The sequence below is a fragment of the Ursus americanus genome, chromosome 23, assembly GCF_024610735.1.
Source record: "Ursus americanus isolate L20-20 chromosome 23, mUrsAme1.1.p, whole genome shotgun sequence".
NCBI lineage: Eukaryota > Metazoa > Chordata > Mammalia > Carnivora > Ursidae > Ursus > Ursus americanus.
Window position 1 is genome coordinate 8,186,445 of NC_142149.1, and position 24,904 is coordinate 8,211,348.

General features: G+C 53.8%; 1 long non-coding RNA gene across 1 annotated transcript in view; it reads left to right on the top strand.

Moving 5' to 3' along the window:
- Window positions 1–20,099, top strand: part of LOC123802917 (uncharacterized) — a 142,659-nt gene extending 122,560 nt beyond the window's left edge. Inside the window, exons 2-3 of the long non-coding RNA XR_006782695.2 lie at window positions 1,410–1,478; window positions 20,037–20,099. This is a non-coding gene — a long non-coding RNA (uncharacterized LOC123802917). The remainder of the gene's footprint in view (window positions 1–1,409; window positions 1,479–20,036) is intronic.
- Window positions 20,100–24,904: the final 4,805 nt, after the last annotated feature.

Genomic DNA, 24,904 nt, shown 5'->3' on the forward strand with positions numbered 1-24,904 from the left:
TGAGGTTATGGGATGCTCCCCACCTAACAAACTGATATGGGTTGGGCATGGGGGTGGCTTTATATACAGCAGTAATAGGAGTGGGAATCCGTTCTATTGCCCGACTTGGAGTCGGAGGGTTCGTTGTGGTTTTGCTTGCTTCTTTTTGATGAATTTTCTAGCACGAGGCATCTAGTTAGGTCTCAGGCATTGCATGGTACATTGGAGCTCAAATGGTTGAGTTCCCTGCCCTGTGGTCAAGAGCCCCACGTTGCATTTGAGGTTGGTCTTGGGATAAGTTGGTGGGCGTGGCGGAAGAAGCTAGTGGAGCAGACGTGTGTCCCCAGGTCGGGGGGAGAGGGTGCTGGGGCCCAGGGGATGCTGCCCTGGTGGCGGGCATTGGTTGATGGGGACGGCCGCAGAGTACTAGCCTGGACGCTGTCCTCCGTAACTCTAGAAACCGCGGGAGTGATCCAAGCCCCGAGATGATGTATGCGTGCGTCCAGTGAAAGAACAAAACACCACCCAAACAATCCTCTCCCTTGTGAGTGAAGGTTACAAGTTTTCTGTTTCAAATCTGATGGTTTTATTTTCCCGCTTTTTCTCTTTCTTCCCTCTGTTTTCATTTGCCAACCCAGGGATCTAGAGTGATTTCTTTGAGCCTAATGATGGGGAAGCTTAGAATGGGGCTATTATCTTAAACACCTTTTGAAATACTACTCTTCCTGGTGTCTGAATCAGGTTGGACAGGGGTCGGATTTAAAGATTAAATATCTATTTTAGCAGCAGCGGCAGCTCTGCTGGTAACCTCACGCGTTTGCTTAGGAATTATAATGATGACACTCAATAGCCTTGCGCTCCAGAAGCTCGTACAGGAGGAAGCGAAAGAATAGTAATAATGACAGCGACTGGGCAGAGCTAGATGTCCCGCGTGTGCTGTCCCATGTCATGAACTCAGACATGCTATGAGGTCAGAACATAAAAAATTCAGAAGTAGTGTCATAGGAGTCTTGGAGTAAAAGCCCCCCCCCCAAAAAAAAACACAGAATAACTCAGGACTTTGGCAATAGATTATTATTTTTTTTGGTATAGGTCCACTGTAAATTTAAGTTTTAACTTGAAAAAAAACTTGCTATCCAATGTAATATTTATTTCCTTTTATTGTAGTTCTAGTTATTAGAATGATCCCCTGTATTTCTTTGAAAGTATCCTTCCAGTTTGCCATGTCTGTGACTGACAGAGGAAATGGATTTTCGCCTTTATTCAGAATGAATGTAGTTTTAGTCTATGTTGAGGAGTGAACAATTATTAGACTCCTATGTCCTTGGGAGGCGTCCTGGCATTCAGAGACCACTCCCTCTGTATTTTAAGTTGAAGATGAGTTTTACTATCCTGTTTCCGGGTGTAACTCTCCCTTTTTCTTCTTCTAGGGGAAATCAGAGGTTTGAGGCTGACCTGGGGAGCTGCTCCAGAACCAAGAAAGAAGGACAAGAAAGAAGGTGAGTGGCGGGTGGTAATCAGAGCAGAGCCACACCCCTGCAGCTCCTCTTGCTCTGGGGGTTTCTACTCCTTCGCAGCAAACCTCCTTTTCCCAGACATCCCTGCTGCACCTGCCCCCGAGCGCTCGCCCAGAGGGCTGACTGGCAGGCGGGAGCCTTGCAGTTAGCTGTCGGAGAAGGTCCAGAGACACAGGTTAATAAACACGACCAGTCATTGCAGTGCGTTCCAGGCGGGCTGGGTTCTCACGGCGTCTACCTGGGTGAACTCGTTCTCACCTCTCACGATGCCAGCGGTGAGCGTGTCATACCCAACCTACAGATGAGGAAGCAGAGGAACGCTTCCTTACCCGGGGTTGCCTTTTCTCACTGCCTCTTTCTCTAGGCCACTGACCTTCACTTCCCTAGCCCTAGGTTTTCCCATCTGTAAAATGGGGATGATGAAAGAGCCATCCCTGCCATGTTGTGGCGTGAGATGAGGGGATTCAGAGTAAAGTGCCTGCATAGTCCCTGGGATGGATTAAGCACACAGTGTCAACAGGGTTTTTACCTCATTAGCTCTGGATAGGATCTTGGGTGAATTATTAAGCCTCTGTTTCCTCACCTGGAAGATGGTGGTGCTGATACCTTGTCCTCAGGGGAGGTCGTGAGTTACATGAGATAATACAGTGAATACTTATAAAAGTCTAGACCATGACAGGTGCTTTGTCTCTTCCCTTCCTTATGTATCTTATTCTGCATGCATCAGGCAGAAGGAAGATATCCAACAGTGCTAACGCTTCCATCCCTTAGAACACTAAATACTGGCAATCGCTCCATGGCAGTTTTCAGATTTGATCCTTCCCCTGCCTTCTCCCAGCCACCCCGCTGATCTTGACTTTGGTAGCACAAGCTGGGATCCTCAGGAGAGGCTCAGACCTTTGGATTTCCAGTCTTTCTTTCCCAAAATAATCCTACCTGTGTCTTCTCTAAACTTCTTTCTTAAACCCAGTATTCATCATGCCATTTCTGATTTAAAAAAAAGAAAAAGGCAAAACAAAACCAAAAAGCAACCTTGTCGTGGTTCCCTACTGGTTATCCCGGCAACCGGATCTCACCGGACACTTAACCTTAATTGCTACCACTTCCCACCCAAATTCGGATCCTCACAGCCAAACTGACCTGCTTTGTATCCGCCCCCCCAACCCTGGAATATTTCTACACCCTGCCTCTGTGCTCACCTCCTGGCTCCTTGCCAGGTCGCCGTCTGTGTGCTCACCTCCTCAAAACCCCACAGCCACAGGGGCTCCTTCAGCTGGAACATCAGCTCCCCGTCGCCTCCCCCCCCCCCCCCGTGCCTTGACAGCAGTCGGGGGGGGAGGGGGCTGGTTTTCTATTACTTGGGTGTTTCTTCCACCCCGTCCCTCTCTCCCTGCATGTTTTCTGCAGAGACAAGGCGCTCAGATGATGGTATGGATCATGGGTGGGCTTGGGGGGGAGTCCGCTGGCGAAGGGGTTCCTTAGCAGCTGGGTGTGCTGCAGTGACTGGAGGGCTGTGTGTGAGTTGGGGCGGGGGTGTGACTGAGGCACTCCAGGGGAATTTCCAGGCCAATTGTGGACATGGCCTTTGTGAATACAGCACCCTCCGCCTTGCCCACCCCCCCCCCCCAGGTGACCGCAGCGTGAATAGCAGTTCATTCCCTAAGATACACGGCCCGTTGCACCCTCGGGAATGGCCTAACAGAGCATTATTGGAGGCCCACTGTGCCAGGACTGTTCTAGGCAGAGGACACCATCTTGCTGCCTTGGGACTGGCCTTCTTGTGAGGGGGAGGGTGGATGATAAACTGTAAAATAGTAAATATGTTAATTAGCTTGTACATAAGGTGATAGTGTGGCGCCAAACAGCAGGTGTGGGGGCAGGAAAGGCAGGCCGGGTGTGCAGGGCAGGGAGGGGAGGGCAGGCACCTCCCTGCGGTGACCCCTGAGCACAGGCTTGTAGGAGCCAGCCCGTGAACACCCTGGGGAAGAGTGTTCTGCAGAGGCAACAGCGACATTCAGGCTGAGGACAGGACACAGGAGGGGTTCGAATGAGGCCCAGGCCAGGGAGAGCCTGGAGGGATGGGGGAGAGCATCAGGCTTTCCCACTGAGGGAACTGGGAGCAGGATTCTGAGACAAGTGTGCTGTGGTCGCACTTAACTGGGGGCTGGTATGGAGACCGAGAGGAGCGGAGCAGTGGAGGGACGATGGCACGCACGGAAGGGGCATTGAGGTGCCTGTTTGTCCTGCCTGATCCCATGTGTATGACAACGGAATGGCATTTACAGTAGGGGTGAGCGGAGAAGCTTCCAGGCCATTCCTCAGGGGGTGATTCTCAACAGCTGTGATCACCTGATGTAGGATAGCCTCTTGCACGGGGGTCGTGGCTTCCCACATGGGTTTGTCTCCTGCAGAGCCACCAAGTGTCACGGGCCTGCTGCGGGGTCAGCAGCAAGGAAGAGAAGTGAAAGAGGAAACAGAAGGGAAGGGGGGAAGTTATGGGAGGAGGGAGCCCGGAGGCCCTCGTTTTCCCGTTCTAGTTGTGGGATAGGGAGTGCGGGGGGGGGGGAGCAGGCTACCCTCAGGGACGCAGCTCGAGCCATTCCTCTGGGGGGCTGTCCCCGTTGCCCTGCAGCCTCCCTGCCTTCGCCTCATCTTCCTCTCCCTCTGATGACAGGGAGCCTCACAGCTGCAGGAATGTTCTCATGCGCCGTTAGTCCTTCCTGTCCTGCGGTCGCAGTGACCATCCAGGTGGGGCGTCTTCCTTAGAATGCTTCCATGAGGACCTGGTCTTGGTGGTTGTTAGCTAATGTCCTGTGATTTTAAGTGCACCGAAAACTTACGCCCATCAGGGTACACACCTCGCGCTTGTGTCCAGGGACGTCACTGTCACCTGTGCATATGGCAGAGGAACCAGCTGAGGCCCGAGGCCAGGACCTCCTTCTCCCCAGTAAAGCCTTAGAAGTGTGTCCATGCTCTGTCGTACACGCTTGGAGAAAGGAAAAGACGATGAGCGGGGTGAAGTCTTCACCTGCGTATTTCTCCCAAGCTCAAGCGTATTTCTGAATGACTCTGCCGAGCTCCTCGGCACCGACCCTGCTGGGACTTTCTACCCACGGCCGTGCTCTCCTCTACTTCCAGACCGTTGGCCCCCGGGGACATGGAGGAAGACGGTGGCCCGACGGCTGGGCCCGCATGGCCGTAGTCATGAACAGTAACAACACGGCGGTCCCGACTGGCGCTGGCTTAGCGTACTTCCTTCCCAAGGCCCATCACAGCCCTGCCTCTTGGTCCCCGAGGCTCCTGTATGAGATCATCAGGAGGAAGAACTTTTTTTTTTAACAGATGAAAAAGCCTGACACCAGGGAAGACACGCTGTCCCCTCAGGTCCATCCATCATGTGTGTGTGGTGGGTAGGGAGAGGTGCTGCGGCCGAGATGAGGATTTCTGCCATAACCATAATTGAGAGTGAAACGCCGGGGCTCTGGGGGAAAGAAGCAAGTCCCAGTTCTGAGCGGCAGCAGGGATGACCTCACCCGGGGGACGAGAGCCATCCAGAGGACTCGCAGATGGAACTTCCCCTCCGGGTCCAAATGTGAGTCACCGTGGCTCGCGTCTGTGCAGCGGGCTCCGTCCCCAGGCCTCCCACTTCACCCTGGGACATCATGGTCACCGCTCGGGCCCGATGACTCACTTGGTCTCCCTGAGCCAGCCACCGGGGGTGGAGCCTCTCTCCCCTCTGGCATCTGTCCCCCCGGCACTGGGGACGCAGCTTGGCCGGCCGCATCCCCGGACACGATGTGCAGGACGTGTGTAGCGGAGAAAGCCCCTCACGCCCTGCGAGGCCATGCCGAGGCCACTGCTGCCAAAGCCGATTTCAAAATTCAGTCTGGAAAGTCCGGGGGGCTCCGTGGGGCACACAGCAGTCAACCGTGCTTTCTGAGCCCCATGGACAGATTGCACTCTGATACCTGAAAGGTGGGGGACACGCAGCCGCCCGCCCCCAGGGAGCTCCCTGTCGCCCCATCCAGACAAGGGGAGTTCACCCAAAAGGCCAGCGGCTGGCAGCGTGTCACGTTTCCCGCCACACCCGGCGCGCGGCCTCTCCTGTCCTTCCCCACCCCCTCGCTTTCCATCTTCTGATGATAGAAATAGTGTCATCTCTTCTCAGCCTGTCAGTCTCACACCTGCCGGGAGCCCCTGGCGGTGAGACGCCCAGCGCTGTCCAACCTGATGTCATCTGTGTTTATCGTCTGTTTTAGAAACCAGGTAGCAGGAGGGACTTTCTGGGGATTAAAAAAAAGTAAATCCCCAAACTATTTCAGTGAGGTTTTCAGTTTTGTTTTTTTGTTTTTGTTTTTTTTTCCCCCTCCTTTTTTTTTTTTTTAATTTTTCATATTTTTTTCTCTCTTTCTCTTTTCAATAAAAAACCTTTTTGTAGGAAAATACCATACAAGAGTGGGGGAAGGAAGGGTTCCCTGATGGTTTGTTCTCCCAGGCGAGGTTTATTTAATATGTGTCTCCAGAGCACGTGGAACCTGGTCCCGGTCCTGCCAGGCCAGGCCTGCCTCTCGCCTGACACAGCACACAGAGAGCATGTGGAAGTCATGGGACTCAGTTTACCACCACACAGCCTCCGTCCTTCCCCAGAGTGATGGAGCTAACGTGGCTTCACAGTTTTGTCCTTTGGTTCCTCGTCTAGAACTTTCCACATCTAGTCTTCCTGTGTTTGCCTGCGGAGGGCTGGGAAGGTAGCTCTTTAGGGTAAAGGTCCAAGGTGACCGAGACCTAACCCAGTATCGGGCCCAGGGGACCACCTGTCAGGCACCCATCTCTCAGACATCTCTCCAGACTCCTCTGGCCCCGGGGTCACTGTCCCTGCTGAGGGAGTGGGTGGGGGCGGGGGCGGGGCAGAGGCTGGGTCACGGGGATGCTTTGTGGCCTCGGCCTGTGAGGGTTGGCTTCACAGGGCCCAGCTGACTGGAGAGTAGGGGGTCGAAGGCATGGGCACGAATGTGACTTGGCCCAGGTGTGAGAACTTGTGTGGAAGGCTCGGCCTCTGGGTGACTCAGTCTGCTAGCAAACTGTAAAAGGGAAGTGACTCACTGTCAACCCTGAACGAGATCTCCTAAGGCCAGGCCGCCAGCACCTGTCTGGGACGTGGTTAGCTATTAACGCTGCCAGTAAGAGTGTCATGGGAACCGGACGCTGCCCTAGATTGCTGGAGGCAGCTGGGCTTTCCACGGCCTGCACACCATGCACTCACCTTCTTAGGGCTCCTCTCCAGCCTGAACCCGAGGGCAGAGGAGCCCCTGCAGCTCGGGGTTGTACCATGTCCTCCAAGGTGCTTTGAGGATGACAAACTCCACACGGGACAAGGAAGGGGACGGAGAAATGGCTTGGTAAGGGGAAGCCTTGGCTGGAAGATCAGGTCGCAGGAGCCAGCCTGGGCATTCTGGGCGGCGCAGGCTGTGGATGGGGCTGGCCTTGCCCTGCCCTGCCCTGCCCTGCCCTGAGGGGTTCCTGTAGAGTCCTGGTTTCTGGGTGTCCGTCAGCTCGGCCGTGCATGCCTTGGGGTGATGTGGGTTCGTCATGCCGGGGGCTGCAGCACAGGAACCCTGTCTCCTCCTCTGGAGGCCTGACCCAAGGATCATTAGCTCCTGCCCCACTGACCTGTGACCCCAGAAGAGGGTAGTGTTCTTCTTGCTCTGTCCTTCTCTGAAGTCACCCAGCCGCTTCCTGGGGCTGCTTGAGACAGCTTGGTGCAATAGAGGGTCATTTTCGAGGACCTCTATGGTCAGGTCAGCAAAGCTTCAAGAGCTGAGCTAGGCCTCCAGGTCACCTCTGCTTGTCCCCTTTCTTTCTCCATGCCTGGAAAAGGACATGTGTGCATGAGAGCTTCTCCTTCCGGATCCCAGAAGGCATGCTTCGCGGCTCTTGGGAAAGGCCCAGCCCAGACACAAGTCCTGCCTGCCCCTGCCCCTGCCCTCCCACTTCCAGCCGTCAAGCAGGAGGGGGAAGGTGGATGGAACAGGAAGAGGTGGGAGTTGTAGGAAGTCATGCTCCCCAGTGTCTCAAAAAAGCAGCCCAGCGCCCAGAGGGAAGAGCCACCCCCTGATATTCGTTGTCTCCTGTGTAAAGCCCTGAAGTACTCATGGGCAGTACGGGGGCGGTGGGGGCGCCATTGGCCTGCCTGGGCTGCGGAAGGAGCGTGCCGGGCTGCTGCCCGGGACACAGACTCCCTGGGTGGCCCCGAGCAAGTCATTGAGCACTCGGGCAGTTTCCCCATCTGTAAAGTGGGTAGAATAACATCACTTGTCCTGCTTATTCGACAGGGTCTGTGTGAGGCCAGCTGAGATCACTGAGCAATGTGGTGAGGCTTCGGGAGTGGCTAAGGGCCACCCAGATCGGGGGCGAGGCACCGCGGTATTGACGGTGATTCGCAGCCCAGCAGGGCCTGAGGTCTGCGCTCCCCTGGGAGGGTGGCTTAGAACTCCTTGGGCCTCCCACAGCTGATACATCCCCACCTGGTAGGCGTGCTTTGTCTGGGCTGCAGCAGGAGCAGACAGCCTGCCCTTGGCTGCTGAGGGAACGCTCCTCTGCCTTCTCTCCCTGCCCCAGTGCGCCGAGAAGGAGCAAGGGCCTTATCTGTTAGGCTTCCCTGAGGAACCCACCACCTGCCCATATAGAAACTCTGAGGGTGCTGAGTCTCAGTCCACATAATCATGGAGGTGCTGATTTAGGTGTCTCTGGCCATGTGGTCTGTCACCATCTTGCCCTGAAAGAAAAGAGAGGCATATAGAAACGTCGGATTGTGTCTCGTAGGCGGTTTACCAAGGAGGCCCTCCACAAATAGTCGTTGAATGTACAAATCGTCAAATTCTTTGTTTTGTTCCAAAATGTTCCACACGTTCATTGAAAGGAGGAACGTTGAGGTTTGCGGGGGCCTCTCTGGTGGGGCAGTAAACATCTGGTGAGCGCCTTCTCCTTGCCCAGCACCGTGCCAAGTGGGTTGGGTGTCCTTGCTCTCATAAAGCCAGCCTCTTCCCTGACCATCTCATTCCCTCTCCCGTCCAGACCAGAATCTCTGAGTCTCTCCGGAGAGGTGTTCTCTGCGGGAACCCTTGCACAGTGGAGAATTCCATCTCTCCTGAGGCTACCCGCCCTCGTCATTTCAGGAGACTTTGTCTGCCTCTGGGTTCTTCCAAAAGGGACCGGGAAGGATCCAAGAAGACCTTGTGGAATTGCTGAGACCTGAAGTAAAGGAAGCTGGAGGAGAGAGAGTGATGAAGGCCGTCTGCAGTGCATGAAAGAGCATCCCCCAGAAGTCACGGCCACCCAGAACCTCCAATATGACCTTGTGTTTGCAAATAGGGTCTCTGCAGATACAATTCGCGAAGGACCCACTGACAAGTCCTGGGTGGGGGGGGACAGAGAGACACAGAGAGGATGGGGATCTCCAGATGGGAACAGAAATTGAAGGGAAGCGTCCACAGGCCAAGGACGGCGGGCAGCCAGCAGCTGCTGGGACACATGCCTGGAATGGGTTCCCCCTCCCAGCCTCTGAAAGGAACCAGCCCTGCCCACACCCTGATTTTGGACTTCTGTCCTCCTGAACTAGGAGAACAGGAGTGTCTGTTGCATTTTGCCGCCAGACTGTAGTCATTGGTTATGGCGGCCTCAGCGTAAGCATATGAAGCAGACAAGAACGTGCTCTGTGGTGGGTCAGGGGACCAGGCTTGAGGGGAGGAGCCCAGGGGACCAGACTGCGTGTAGGGAGACAGGACTGGTTCGTGCGTTAGGAGAGCCTGCAGGCCCGCTGGCCCGCGATGCCAGGCCGAGGTGGGTGTGGAGCAGAGCCCTTCTGCTAGGGGGCAGTCTTCACAGCCCAGAAAGGTCCTGACCCGGGATTCGACTCTCTCTGCCAAACTGTGATGTGTAGGGTGACAGAGGTAGTTATAAGGTGCTTACTGTTACATTTTATAAAAGGCAAGGGAAATATTAAGGATCCATATTCCATTATATAGCCATCCCTTATTTTTTTTTTTAAATATTTCAGTGTTTTTATGGTTGTATAGTATTTCATCGTAGGACCCACGGCGTAGGTATTTTTGAACAGTTCTTTGATGTTTCCCACATTTTCTCTTTTGCTGTGAAGGGCTCTGAAGACCATCCTGGTAGCAAGAACTTGGTTCATATCTGTCCTAGTTTCGGGGGGCTGCTGTCACCACCAACGGGGGCGGGGGTTTAAAACAACACAAATGTAAGGCGCCTGGGTGCCTCTGTTGGTTAAGCGTCCGACTCTCGATTTTTGGCTCAGGTCATGATGTCAGGGTCATTCAAGTCCCTCGGGCTCACATGCTGGGTGTGGACGCTGCTTGAGATTCTCTCTCTCCCTCTCCCCTTGCCCCTCCCCCCACTGTCCTGCTAGCACACGTGCGCTCTCTCTCTTAAAAAGGAAAAAAACAAAAAAAAACCCCAAACCACAAATGTACTCTCTTACAGTTCTGGCAGCCGGAAGTCTGAAATGAGTCTTATGGGACTAAAATCAAGTTGTGGGTAGAGCCAGTTCCTCCTGGAGCCTCCAGGGAAGAGTTTCTCCTGGCCTCCTGCAGCCTCTGGAGGCCGCCATGCTCCTTGGCTTGTGGCCACATCACGCCAGCCTCTGCCTCTGTGTTCATGTCCGTCCTTCTCTCTGTCCTCAGGCCTCCGTCTGCCTCCCCCTGATAAGGACCTTTGTGGTGGCATTTAGGGCCCATCTGGGTAATCCAGGATCCTCTCCCCATTTCAAGACCCTTAACTTAATCTCACCTGCCACGTCCCTTTTTTCATGTAAGGTGACATTTACAGGTGCCAGGGATTAGAACGGTGACTCTCATTTTTTGGGAAAAGGGGGTGTCGTTGACGAGCCTGTCCCAATGTCCATTACTGTTTTCTCACAGTAAATTCCTGTAAGTGGAAACACGGGGCGCAAGGGTCCGACTCATGTTGTGTGAAGAGCCTGGAGAAGGTGCTTCGTGTCGCATAGGTTGACTGGCGTGGTTTGCTGCTGGCCCTTTAAGAGCCCTTCGAAGCCCTCCTAGGAGTCCGACCCCATAGGGAGGCTGGGGACTGAACTCCCCATTACAGGAATCATTTAGAGTCAGCCTCTGGGAAGCTCGGGGCTAATGAGATAATTCACATTAGGAGAGGAAGGAAGTGAAGGTGGCCTGACATCCTTTCTGTCTCTAATTTATATGATTCACTGAAGCCTCCCCCTCTTCCCCCATGGGGCCCCCCCTCCTCCGGCTGCCCCTTTGAATTCTGGTTCCACTGTCCACCCTCGATCTGCCAGCCAGGGCTCTGGTTTCCAGCAAGTCCCAGCATGCCCAGGAACCTGGGAAGGCTGCCTTCCGCCCAGGTGAGGCATGCAGGCTCTTTCCTCCACAGCTGCGCCGCAGAATCCGTTCTTCACCTCTTTCTTCTCTTTTCTCAGAGCCTCACCCAGCTCCCCTCCACCCCCACCCCTGCCCCAACCAGTGACCAGCCAACTGGTGTCTGCAGGACCAAAGGAAAGAGAAAAGCTTTCAACAGAACACAGGCAGGCTCCAGGGGACCGAGAGGGCCAGGCTGCCAAGATTTTGTTTGCCCCCTCGTGCCCCCCACCCCACCCCATCGCTCGCCCTGTACTTTGAGAGGGAAGGGAGCGGGAACAAGAGAGAGACTTCTCTTCCTGTTTTGTTCCACTGCCTACACTTTTGGTCAAAGCTGTCTCTGCGAACGTGAAAATCCAGTTTTGGGTCTTTAATTAGAAAAGTGTGAAGTAACCCAAGGTTCAGGCCGTTTGAAGTTCAGATCCAACCCTGGGAGCTCTCTGGGGACTGCATGCAGAGCACAGAGAGGAAGACCCCGTCTCATCATGGGCACACTGCTGTCACAGTTGCCGGTTTCCTGTGTGACGCCCTCCTGCTTTTCTCAGACCTGTTGCGGGGGGGACAGTTCCAGCCTCCCCTCCCCCAAGCCCGGGAAGGGTCCCTGGTGCCCAGAAGGAGGTGTGGCTCTCTCTTGCCCCTGGTTTATTCTTTTCCTCCTCTCATCCTCCCTGAGGGAGGCCATATGGTGGAGTGTTCCGAGTCAGGGCCAAGGGCCGGAGCCGCGCTGTCCCCGGGGACAGTCCAGAGGCCCTGATGTGCCGTGTGGGTGGCCTGTCCTGTGAACTTGCTGCCTGACCTCCTCCGGCCTCTGAGAGCCCAGCTGCAGCCTTGGGTAACAGCCTGGCCGTGTCCTGATGGGCGGGTGCTGAGGCCCCACGTCCCCCGTCCCCTTGGCACCTGCGCCACATGCCGTCTGGGCAGTGCTGGGCCCGGGCCCCGGAGGCCCCCTTTCCTGTCGGGGTGGCCTGAGCTGGCTGTCCGGGCGCTAGTGTCTCCAGTGAGAGGGGGACAGAGCTGGCGGTCCAGAGGCTCGAGGAGGAGTGGACACAGGTTGGAAGGAGGAGAGAAGCAAGGGCAGGACCCAGGAGCTGGAGGCGAAGGACATCCATGCGCTTCCAGATTGAACAGCAAAGCTAGAGTCCCGGTTTGCCTCAGCCCCGTCCTGTCAGCTCGGTCTGCCTCGTTCACGGTGGGGGCTCTTTCAGAGGGGCTGTCTTCCCTGCTGCCTGTACCAGGCACACCCCTCCACACATTTTAGGGAAGAGCATGGAAGGAATCTAAATGCTACAGAACAGAGTTATTGATTACAAAAGAAAAAAAAAAAAGGTAACATCAGAAAGGTCTGGAGTTCCTGTACACCTGTGAGGCCTGGTCTGGACCAGGAAAATAACCAAGCGGTGACTCATCGTCCTTCCTTCCTGGGACACGCGCTCATGTATTTCTTAGTACAGATAGGGATAGATGCGATGATAGTGACAGATGGACTTAGGGAGCCTTTCCTATTTCACTCAGTCCTCACAACAATCCTACGGCGGGCGAGGTGCTGCTCTTATTCCCGTTTAACACGTGGGTTTGAGAGAATTGAGGGAACTTGCCCGAGATCCGGACTTGGTCCTTGATTTGACTCCGTTCCTATAAGTGGAGATGTCTCCAGTGAGATGTGCTTCCTGACTGTTTCCCTCTCCGTAGGAAGGAGTGTCTGTGGCCCACGTCCCTCCCGCACCCGCGAGGTAACTAGCGTATGTGGCCAAGGATTCACCGGTTCCGTCGTTCGTTCGTTCGTTCCTGTGCCTCCTCGGGGCCAGACGCTAAGCGGGGTGCTCCGCACGCAGACGGCAAACACGGTTGCTGCGCGAGCCCCCAGCTGCCCCGTGACAGACCTCCGAGGTGCTGAGGAGGAACATTCGGGGCCCCCGAAGCCTGCCCGCACCACAGTCTTTGAATGCATGTGCTCTTTCTCTCCCATGACAGCACTTGGTGTTCCAGATCCAGCCAAGTCAGAGGTCCCGCTGTGTCCTCACTATAGGCTGGCCACGGGCCCTAACACGTCTGGGTAGACAGTAGAGTCCCACAGGGACTTCAGGGACCCGCTGAGGGCACCTGTCCATTTATCCCTCCCGAGGAAAGAGGGGTTCCACCAGTCGTCCTGTGGAACCCCATCCCTGGCTTGATTCACAGAGGACAGAGGAGCTCCTGCATGGCCTCCAAGCAGGTGTCCCTCTGTCCCCGTGGTCCCCATTGTTACAGTAGAGCCGGACACTTTCTGGCCCAGTCCCCTATTAGCCGTTGTTAAATGGGCCATCTGAAGAAGGAGAGGAGAAGGGCCTTGTGATTGGCCATTGGGTGGCCCCGGAGGGACAGGCTACATGATAAGGAGAGGACAGAGGGGAGTGTTGGACTGGGGTCCCTATTATCTTTAAACTCCATCTTTTGGAACAGTCTCCTGTGGATAAACAAGGGACCCAGGTTGGTTGGTTCGGAAGGGTCTTTGATCCACCTAGAAGTTAATGCTTTTCAGTGGAGAACCACAAAGCAGCCCCACCCAGGGCCACAGAGATAACAGGCCGGTGCAATCACCAACCACCAGCTTCTTGATAATGCCCGGTTTTATTGAGGTCTGGGTTTCACCCAATGGGAACACATCCGGCGAGCATCAAAGGGAGCCGGCGTCACCTTGTGCAAAGAATCCTCTGCCCTCAGGTGTGTATGTGCTGGGAAGGGTGCGTGTGGGGCCGTGTGTGCACAAGGCTGCCCGTTGGCAATTTCCTTTCCATAGATCAGAGGCCGTGAGCTCCAAGGGGCCTTGACCAGCCATGAACACCATTCCCCTGTTCCGGCTGGTCCAGCTGCTCCGATGTCTGGTGATAGTGATTTCACCCCTTCCACGTAAGGGACGCACTGTGTCATTGCATGCTCAACTCTGTGTCAGAGGCAGTTGGTATGAGGATGTCAAGGGAGCGATGAGGTGGGTCCTCTGAGGACACGAAGCCTGCAGGCCTATTGTTTGGCAACCTCCGGCTTGCTCTTTTGGGGTCGTTTGGGGAATCTCTGCACTCCATGGAACAAACCTCAGGGATGTCTGTCTCACCTAGGAGGATGGAAGGAGAGGGCCGTGGGGGATGGTGGAAGAAGGAAGGGGAAGCATAGGGTCACGTCTTGGCAGGGGGAGGGTTGACGGACCAATCGGTTGAGAGTGGTCCCACGGGAAGAGGCATCCTCCTCCCCTACCCCCAGGCCGTGCCTCTTGGCCGCCTCCTGTTTCATCCGGGCAATCAGGAGGTTGGACATCACGCATTGGCCTCTGGAGACAGGAGCAGAGAAACACCACCATACAAACAGAACATCTGGAAGCTTTTTAAAGTTTATTTTTTAACACATTTGTAATTACGAGTCAGGACATTTGCACACGAGGTTTACAGGCTGGAGAGAACCAGGGGTTTTGTCAAGTGAAAGAGAGATTTGGAGTCTGAAGAAGGGCGGTAGTATAGGGAGACGGATGGGGGAGCCCTAGAAATGGCCAGTGTCGGCAGCCAGTCCTGCACGCTTTGGACTGGTAGCCCAGGGACCTGTTAAAAGGCCCCCGGAAGAGAAAAAAGGACCTGAGTTCCTTCCTTGCCTCTTCCATACCACTGGTACAGAGCAATTGGAGTTCTACCTTGTTCCAATCGGCCACATGAAGTGGACTGAAAGAACAGAAGGCAGGACCTCCGAGAAAGGACGGGAATGTGCTGGTGGGCTCCATCGCGCTGAGCCTTAGCCTCTAAGAGACTCACCATGGGGTGGGGGGGGCTTTTCCTCTGAGAGTTACAGACCCATCTTTGCATCTCGGCTAGCCAAGCAGGACTGACGGCTAGCCAAGCAGGGCAGACGTAGGCAGGGGACGGAGAGGCCAGCTCATCTGGGTGCTGCCATGAAGGGATACCTAAGAACGTCAGGGCCCTGTGAGCTTCTCTCTCACTCTTCCCCCTCCTCCTCTTTCTCCTGTCCTCTCCTCTTCACCTCCTCTCCTCTTCCTCCTCCTTTTCTCCACTCCCCCCACCCACCTCCTCCAGTGACATTCTGGAGTTAATGGTTTGGGCCCAGGAAGAGCTTGGCTCAGCATTTTAGGCAGGGCAGGAAGGGAGGAAAATAATGGAGGAAAAGACAGTCCCAGCAGGAGGGACAATTTACACATGACTTCATCTTTCTTTTCAAGGATCCAGAGCACCAACCTGCCTTTCCCTTTCTTCATTGCTGGTTTCTCTTTGAAATCTTTCCTTCCCTCCTGCTCCAACCCAGTGCGAAGCCCCAGCCAAGCTGATTTGCAGGGCTGCGTTCAATATATGGGAAATCTCGCCTTGCTCCGAGTGCATCCTTGTGGGAGGATTGTGGTTTCAGTGCCTGGGGAGTTTACCCATTGGAAGAAGAATTAATGCTCCCCGTTTCTAAACAGGTCCCACTGCTGTACCACTGTCTTTATGAAGATGGTTCTTTTTGTTGAATGAGCTCATGTTTCTAGCTCATGGGAGCCGGTTCATTGTGTGCTGTTTATTAGGGGAGGGAACTGAGTCTTTGTGTGGTTATTCATGGGAGACACTGAAAGGTGTCCACCCAGTTCTGATGGGAAATGGGGTGACACAGCCACCAGGAATTCCTCCCCATCTAGTCACCCCATCTGGCCACTAAGATGCCCGTTGCTGGGCTGACAGCAGTCATGCTTTTATAGTGTCTGCTTGGAAGCATCTCGTGGGCTTCCCATAGTCAGGATTGTGGGGTGTCACCTTCCCCTTTTCGGAGCCGTCTCTTCTCCGGGCCTGCTGGCCCTCTGCAGCATGCAGGGGCTCCCAGCATTGGCCTCACACTGGAATTACCTGGAGAGCTTTAACTGCCACCTCGTTCTGCCCTAATAGATTCTGATTTAACCCGTCTGGAGGGAAAAGTGGAATTTTGAGAAGCGTCCCAGGTGGTGCTAATGTGCAGCCAAGGTCAAGAACGGACCACCACCGAGAGAAAGCATTTCTCAACTGGGAGTTATTTTTCTGACCCCCCTCCCAGCCCTTACTCACTTACAATGTCGGAGACACTTTGGAGGGTCACACGGAGAGGAGAGTGCTACTGGATCTACTGGGTAGAGGTCAAGGAAAGCTGCTAAGCATCTTGCAATGCATAGGACAGCCCCCCCCCCATAACGAAGTTATCTAACCCCAAATATCATTACATCCAGAGTTAAGAAAGTTTGCTCTAGAATGGTGGTTCTCACACTTGAGTGTACCAGAACCACCTGGAGAACTTGTTAAAACACAGACTGCTGAGCTCCACTCCCAGGGTTTTAGATTCAGTAAGTCTGGGGTGGGGCCTGAGAATTTGCATTTCTAACAAGTTCCCAGGTGCTTGCTCAAGCTGTCGGTCCAGGGCTACACTTTGAGAACCACTAGCCTAGACTGACTATGAATCCTGTTTTTCTAGATCTGTGATATATTGTCTCCATTATGGTTACTAGAAAACTCTAAAATGGCAATGACTTAATAACTAAGAACATTCTCTCCCGCATAACAGAAATCCAGAGAAAGGCCATCCAAGGCTAATATGGTGGTTCTGGAGTTACCAGGGACCCAGGTTCCCATCTTCTTGTTAGATCATCTTAGTGCATGACTCCCACCTTCAATGTCCCTCATGGTCCAAAATGGCTGCTGGAGCACCAGCCATCATGTCCTCGTTGAAAGCAGAAGGTAGGAAAGGCAGACAGGGGAAGACAGTGGCATCCTTCCAACACCTTTTGAACACACTTCCCAGAGATCCCACAACACTTTTACCTACATCTCTTTGGCCAGATCTTAGTCACATGGCCATAGCTAGCTACAAGAAAGGCTGAGAAACATAATCTTTTTGCTTTGGGCCACAGTGTGCCAGCCAAAACTCAGAGTTATGTTACTAAGTAGAAAAGGGAGGATACTGTGGTGGAGTAGTCCGCTAACAGCTTCTGCCCATATGTCCATGCCTAATCCTTTCTGAGTTACCATTTGTATCTGTATACTTGGCATCTGTGGTGTGCTTTTCATGCAATGTATCATTTAATCCTCAAAGCTCTGCAAGGCAGATAATAATATCATCTCTGTTTTTCAGACGATGGAACTGAGACTTGCAGAGATTAAGCCACCAGCCCAAGTGACAGTCACAAATGGTATAATTTGAGAACCTGCTTCCAAGCCTGGGCTGCTGCTTGCCTCAGTGGCTCTCAGGGACCTGAGCTTTTCCTCCTGAGCCTGCAGGGTGTCTGTTAAACATTTCTAAGCCAAATGCGGGACCCCGTCCCTTCTGAACCTCTGCATGCGCACCGCGATCTCCTCTTCTGTAGATCTACCGGGAGACAGAGGCGTGGTATGCCCGATGGACAAGATTAGCTCCCTATGACCGCTGTAAAATTACCACAAACTTCGTGGCTTAAAACAACACAAATTTATTCTCATACATTCTGGAAGCTCATTCCGCTGGACTAAAGTCAAAGTACCCGCAGGGCTGGTTCCTTCTGGAAGTGCTAGGGAAGAATCCATTTCCTTGCCTTTTCCAGCTTCCGGAGACCTCTGCGTTTCCGATTCCTCCCTGAATCACTCCAGACTCCTGCCTGCATTTTCACATTTCACTCCCTCTCCTGTGTCGTCTCTCCTCCCCACCTCCCTCTTGTAAGGACCCTCGTGCTGACCCTTGGGGCCCACCTGGGTCTTCCAGGATCATCTCTGCACATCAGACCCCTTCTGCCACCGTGGGTCACATTCACAGGTTGCCTGGATTAGGACGTGGGTGTCTTTGGGGGCTAACAGTGAGCCAGCCACAGGCTCTCTTGCTCCGGTGCTCCCTTTCCTGGTCCTCAGTTTTGCTTCCATGGGCTGTTCCCGACACAGACGCTATGTACATTTCACTTCTGTCCCGGGAGTTTTCAGAGGCCAGAGACAGGTTCTGAAGGGCAAGGCGGTGTGTCGGAGGTTTGTCTAATCAGCGCCAGTGGCCATGGCAACGGGCACGAAAACACTCAAGTGGAAAAGGAGTGGGGGAAGGGGATCCTGCCCTGGAGGTGGCAGAGTGACTTCACCTGGGCACGATGCACACTGGACAAGCATAAACAGCAGGTACAGTCACCCGGCGGCAGGCTTTGCAACCCCTCCGGGCTGCGTGTTTCTAGGTCACCTTGCAAATCTCTAGGTGTCTGTGCATCTGTGAGCCCCCTCTTGCCTTTCTCTAGGCTCGTGGAGGCGTGTCTCCGGCCAAATACAAATGCTACACCTAGCAGAGTTTATTGGAGGAGGGAGGGCAGGAGTGTTAGGCTCTGTTGGGCTGGTTCTGTCGTAACCTTATTTTCCTTCCCTACAGTGATTCCCTCCTCTCCCCCCGCACCCCATCCTAACCCCCTCCTCCACCAGCCGCCTTGGCTGGGTCTGCGTGCTGGGATGAGTCTGGGGTGTTGTATGTTTTGCTTTTTATTTTATTTTGCAAATGCCTCCCAACATTCCCCTCTGTGTTTAATGTCCCCCTGCCAAGTGCATGCGGTTGCCAGGCAACAAGAAGGAAGTCCCTGTGTGATTCACCCGCTGCTGCCAATTAATCTGCTAGCTGCGCGCGTCTCCCTGGGGAAAAGGCTCCTCCTGGCCCTCTGGGAGACAGCGCGGAGGGCTGCTGCCCGGGAGGGGAAGGGAACCAGAGGAAAGTTAGCAGAACTTTGGGGCTCCTCAGGGTGTTTTCAGGTCCAAATGAGAGAGTGTCTGGAGAGCCCAGGCAGCACCTGGGTGAGACTTACGGTTTCCTCTTGGCGGCCAATCAGAGAGCCTCTCCGAGCGCCGGAGCGCCTCTGCGTGGGCACACCGCCTGGCTTTTGGTGGGTAGGTGGTTCTAACACGCACACTCCCCCCTTGCAGCTCTCCTGCAGAGGAATGCCTTCTGCGTTCTCTCTGCTCCATCTCCCTGGAGTAGGCCCTCACTGGGACCTCCTGCCGCCTCTGACAGTGCCCAGTTTCTGGGTGTCTCGGCAGCCACCCACATCCCTGCCAGGGGGGTGGCAAAGCCCACGGGAAGGAGAGCGCCCCTGCACAGGCTGGGCTGCGACCCCCATAGTGGGTCTGCAGAGGGGCCGATGGGGGCCTTCAGCCCAGACCGCCCCCAGAATCTGCAGTGCGTGTCCCTCAGCACCAATGTCCTTCCAGCCGCATGCTTGATCAGGATCTCCTCTGTCCCGAGGCCTGCGAGGGCGGGGCTCGCCTGTCTGCTCTGTGTCCGTTTCCACAGCATCTCACCCGGGCTGGTCCTTGGCAATGCACGCATTTGCACGTGTCCCTGTTGGTCCTTATGGGTGGATGGCGATTGCCGCAATCGTGAGGCCTGGATTATCCATGCCGGGGAGTAGGCCCCTTGCTTGCCTCGCTGGGTCTCACCGATTTTAAAATGGGGAAGTCCCCTGAGGGCATTTGGTGGCACTAAATATATTTGCCCCTCAGAAATGGGGGTCACAGGGGGTGGTGGGAAGTCAGGAAATATGTGGAGCCCACGTCCAGCTTCGCTTATTTGCAATCACCATAGGAAAGCAAATGTGTTAAGCCACGTCGTCCTGTTTCCTCCAAGGGACCCCATCTGTTCTGGATAATTTGCTAATTTTTTGTTAAGGGATTTGTGAGAACAGACAGAAGTCCCAGCTAAAGTGAACATTAGGGACTACGCCCTGGCCATCCTGGCACCCTCTGTGCCTCAGTTTTCCTGTCTCTACAGTGGGCGACCTAACACCTCCATGTATCCTGTGCCGAATCTCCCGTGCAGTGTCATGACATGCTGAAAAACAGAAGCTTCCACTTCCCCTGGGCTGGCTATATTCAGTGTTTTGGGTTTTTTGTTGTCGTTTTTGTTTGTTTAAATCGGCTATGTGGTATAGTGGTGAGATCTGTGTGGAGGGTTCCTGGTGGTAATTCAGTGTAGGGGGAGTTCCTTGAGTGGTATAAATAGGCCTTCCTTTTTTTTTTTTTCTTCCCCTGTCTTAGCCCAAATAGTGCTTTCCGCACTGTGGGTTCTGTGCGCCAGCTAGAACCGTATGGACTAAAGACAGGAGAGTCCAGCTCACTGCTGACGAAAGAGAAGGCAGAGTCTAACTCCGATGCTGTGTTTCGGTCTACAGGCCTGGAAAGGAGGAGCAGCTAAGGGCTCCTCTTCCTCGCCATACTTCCCACCGGGAACCTGGGGGGAGCCGACGTATGCCATCAGGACCTTGCAAAGGACCCACCTAAGGTGGGACCATCTCTTAAGAGGCAAGAGCTCTGGGTTTGATTAAGAATTCTTATTTTGGACAATGAAGGAACTTCTGGATCTGAGAAGACATTGGAGGGGAAAGGAAAGACCCTCGCACTGAGGAATAGTCTCTGTGTGGACCGGCATGAACTGGACGTGACCTGCGGTTGGACGTGACCTACTGTTGGACAAGTTACCGTCATCACAGACCTTGTCCTGCCTTCTTGTGGAAGACGTTTCCTCTGCTGCCTCCTGCCCTTAAGCCTCCCCCCAGTGCCCGGAAACCAAAGGGCTTTCTACCACACCCTTTCTTGCCCCCCAGCTCCCCCGTCTGCTGTGCCTTTGGACTCGGCAATTCTTGTTTGCTCCATTATCTTCCAGCCGGATACAGAGTGAATTGTTAACCACACTTAGGCCAAATGGGATTTTAATTTTTGTTCCTGTTCCTTCTGGAGAGGCCAGTGTTTGTGTGGCTATGTGAGCAGCATTGGAATAGAATGTCCTCTCGCTTCTTCTGGATCTGGCCCATCAGGTTCCAGAGCCATGCAGGTCAGTGCCGAAGTTCTTCGGGACCTCGGGTGTCAGGGACATTGGAGGGGGCTCCTGTAGGGGCGCGGGGTCAGGAAGGCGGGTATCCTCCATGTCCAGCTTTCTTTGCTTGGATCCCACACAGGTGTTTGTCTGGAAGAGCAAAAACTGAATGCTGTGTGTTCATCCCAGCTGTTTTCTCTCTTTTTTTTTTTAATGTCATTTTGGTGTACAATTGACATGGTATTCTATTCGTTTCCCAGCTGTCTTCTGTTGACACAGACGCACCGCCAGCCGAGAAGACCCCTCCTCTCAGATGGCAGCTGGGGCCCCTGCCCGAGCATGGTGCTTCATCATAGACCATCTAGCTACCAGAGCTGGTGTGTTTATTGAAGACCCTCTTCCCCTCGGATGCTGACGACACTCCTGACGGCAGATCGGGCCCCTCGAAACACGAGTCCTGTGTGGTCCTCCCCTCCAGGGCCACCGTGCACATGACTGAAATTCTAGAGTCGACCTTGTCTAAATTGCAGAGCGAAAGGTGTGCGTTCGTTCAACTTCGAAAGCAAACGGATGGCTTGCCTTTGTAGAAAAATTAAAGCCATACACACATATCTTCTCTTTGTTGTAGCTGATGTGTTTCTGTGATCATAGAGTGACTTCAGTGTCTGCTCAGGGGAGCAATGGGGTCCTTCTTGGCCTCTCAGATTCCCCACAAAATGAGTGAGGAGCACCTCTTGAGGTCGTTTCCTGCTGTTGAAACGTAAGGTTTGTTTGGGGGCTTTGGTCTTCCTTCCTTGACATGCACACAGACTCGTCGCACTGGTTAGAGTCCTTCAGGTTTCAAGGAACAGAGACCCGCTTAGATCACCTCCATTAACGTGGGTTTATTCCAAATTGCTCTCGAAGTAAGGTAGACAGGAAGAGTCTGCCCAGCAGCTGTCCAGCGAGGCCTTTCTAGAAGCCCAAAGTCATTCAAGACATCCATTCACTAGACAGTTTCCAGGAACAGCAAGAACTCTGACGCCGTAGTCATTCTAATCATCTGCTCAGCAGCAGGACTCACTGCTCCTGATTCTAGAATTCTCCTGTGACAATGAGCTGAGGGGTGGTAGCCATCCCAGTTTACCCTGGGCTGAGAGGTATCCTGGGACACGCGACTTTTTGGTGATAAACCTGGGACAGTCCTGGGCAAACCAGAAAAATTGGCCACCCTCCTGGGTGGCTTGCTGACGTTGCTTCTGCTGCTAAGTTCCCTGCCGTCGCTCGCTTGATTAGCCTGGCCAGCTGCCATCCAGAACCCTTGCGTCTGACCACATCATTGACCACTGGGCAGGCTACAGATGGAGGCCATTGGATCAAGCACCAATCCCGACCATGTCAGGTGTTTCCCGGGTGGTAGGCTTGCATGAGATTGAATAAAAACCTGGGTGTAACGAACCAGCTGAGACCACTTCCTTCACAAGACGTGCTGTGGATGATGGAGATGGGAGCCATTCAAGGGATCAGGGATTCCTCTCCAATACAGTCCTACTTAAAAAAGGTGACGCTAACCTTTCTTGTTAAGAACAGAGCAGATCATCGGGAAACAAAAATTACCACAACCACTGCGAACGGCGGGGAAACAGACTACGCATGTCTGACAGACACGTACCACGTAGAAGGAGCCAAGAAGAAAACTCTGCATCTTTGCTAGAGAGAGAGTTAAGAGCTAAAGTCATTGGGACGGGGGACGGGGTTGTCTAGGGAGCAAAGGAGTTGGCTGGAGGACTTCCTGAAATGCCTTTGAACTCTAGGATTCTTTGAAATATCAAGGGCATGTAAATGGGGCCCAAGTGTGTACTTTCCCTCTAAAGTCTCCCAGATCACCTTTGAGTTCCACTCCAGTCGTGTCGAATGGGGCCTCCCGGCTCCCTCTTCCCTCTCCAGACACTGACTTTATCTGGGATCAGGGAGCGGAACTTGGTGGTGGTCGTGGGCGGTGGAGGAGGACGGGAAGGTTGTACCTGCCCAATTTTTGGTGTTCTTGACAAGTAAGAACAATCCAAAGGCAAATTACAGGTTCTTTTCAGGTTAGTCAAAGCCGGGCTTTCGGGATTGTATGCCGTCCCGAAGCTGTTGCTTCTTGTCGGGGGATCAGGCCTCCATCTTTTCTGTTGAAAGACGGGCATGAGCGTCTGCGGTGCTGGAACGCGAGCCTCCGGCTCATCCCGCCCCTCTTGCTCGCTGTGGCTACACGGGGGGTCATTGCCTGCTAAGGTGGAGATGCACATGCAAACATCTAGAAACCCGTCTCTCGTTACCCGTGTGTAAAGATCGAGATCCCCCATGCACCCGAGTCTTTGCCCCTGTTCTGGCTCTTCTGCCTTCACTGTGTTGAGGGAAGGCTAGCCCAGGGCCTTGGGCACCACTTTTCTTTTTAAAAAGATGGACTCAGGGGCACCTGGGTGGCACAGCGGTTAAGCGTCTGCCTTCGGCTCAGGGCGTGATCCCGGCGTTATGGGATCGAGCCCCACATCAGGCTCCTCCACTATGAGCCTGCTTCTTCCTCTCCCACTCCCCCTGCTTGTGTTCCCTCTCTCGCTGGCTGTCTCTATCCTGTCGAATAAATAAATAAAATCTTTAAAAAAAAAAAAAAAAGATGGACTCATTTCAGACGTGCCCTTCGTTCATGTCCCATGTACGGTCTTCAGTTCCCGATGTCTCACTGTTGTGCCAAAGGCAACAATCTCCTCTTTCTCGCTCTCTTATCTTCTCATTCACATAAAATCACAGAATCCCTGAGTTCGAAGTGGTCTAAAGGCATCATCTTTATCTAAATTTACCTCTGACTGAGGCAGAGATCCCCTTTCCAACATCAGATGCGGGATCGCCCAGGCCTAGGGGAGGCAGCCTTTTTGGCAGAGCGGGAGAGGACGGGGAGAGGGGGCTGGATGGTATTCAGCCTGGTAGGGGAAGCAGTAGGATTGTGAAGAGCAGTTCGTGGGCTCTCTAGAGACCCTGAATGTCAACTTCCCAACGAGATTTTGAGGCAGGTGCACTTTGCCCCCTCCCCAGCATGTATCTGTCTCTTACTTCTGGGTCCAGGGTGACTTCTGATAAAAAGCACAGAGTAGAGAGACAAGGAAATCTGAGATTTTGTCTCCAAAAGCCCCTCCTCTTCATTCCTTCCCTGTAAAATAGAGGAGTCGGGCCACGTGATCCCTGAAGCCTCTTCTGTCTCTGACATCCGGAGTGCCGTCATATTTAATCGAGTCCGTGACTGGAAGGTTTGCTGTGTCTTTGCTCCATTTGAGAAGAGTAAATCAGGTGTTGCCCAAGGTACCGTGGAAAGGCATTTATCCACATGCTGGACACAGTCATCTTGCTGCGATCCATTATACATATAATCTCAAGTTAGGGCCCTGTCCTGAGATTTTGTTCAGGCTTTCCTGTGAGATTTTCCCGTGGCATTGAAACTTGACCCACAGGGACCTTTCATCCTCTTCAAAGGGTCCCCAAAACCCCGGTGTTGATGGAGAGATGGAAGGTCCTAATGGTGAAGTACAGCCCTCTGCTCAGAGGAATATGGTCTAAAGGGCATAAGGGTGACCTTGGGAATGGCCACTGACCTTGGACAAGACTCTCACGCCAGGCTGGTGGGAAGCAGGGCTGGGTCCCCCTACCCCTGCTTCAGAGTGAGACCTTCTATGCCCAGGCTGACAAAAGCTCTGAACTGGGCGGGGGGGGGGGGTTCTGGAAGTCTATACTCTAGTCCTACCTTAACTTCAGCCCCAAGATCCTTTTCGGTGGGTCTCAGTCTTCTCATCCACAAAGTGGGAGAGGGAAGGGGAAGTGGGTGGCGTGGGTGATCCTCTAAGGTCCCTCCCATGTGTCAGGTTCTAAGCCTCACCTGACCCAGCTGAGGGCTGCCTGTTCTCTGACAAGTAGCTCGTCTCCCTCTGCCTGTGGCTGCACAAGCCAGAAACAGGGCTGTCCCGGGAAGTCCATTACCAAAGAATACTTCAAAGCTGTTTGCACTCGTTGTCAGTTGCACTGAACTTGAGTTTGTTGAGGGAGAAGGCAAATAGACACATAGACTGATGGCAGCACGGGGAAGGGGGACTGCTATTTGCCCGGGGTGACGAGGGGGGAAAAAACCTGCCTGTAGTTAGTTTTGACCAATAAATAAAAACTGGGAGCTCTGCGTGGCTACAACTGGAGGGGATTTATTAGTTTGCTTAGTGAAAG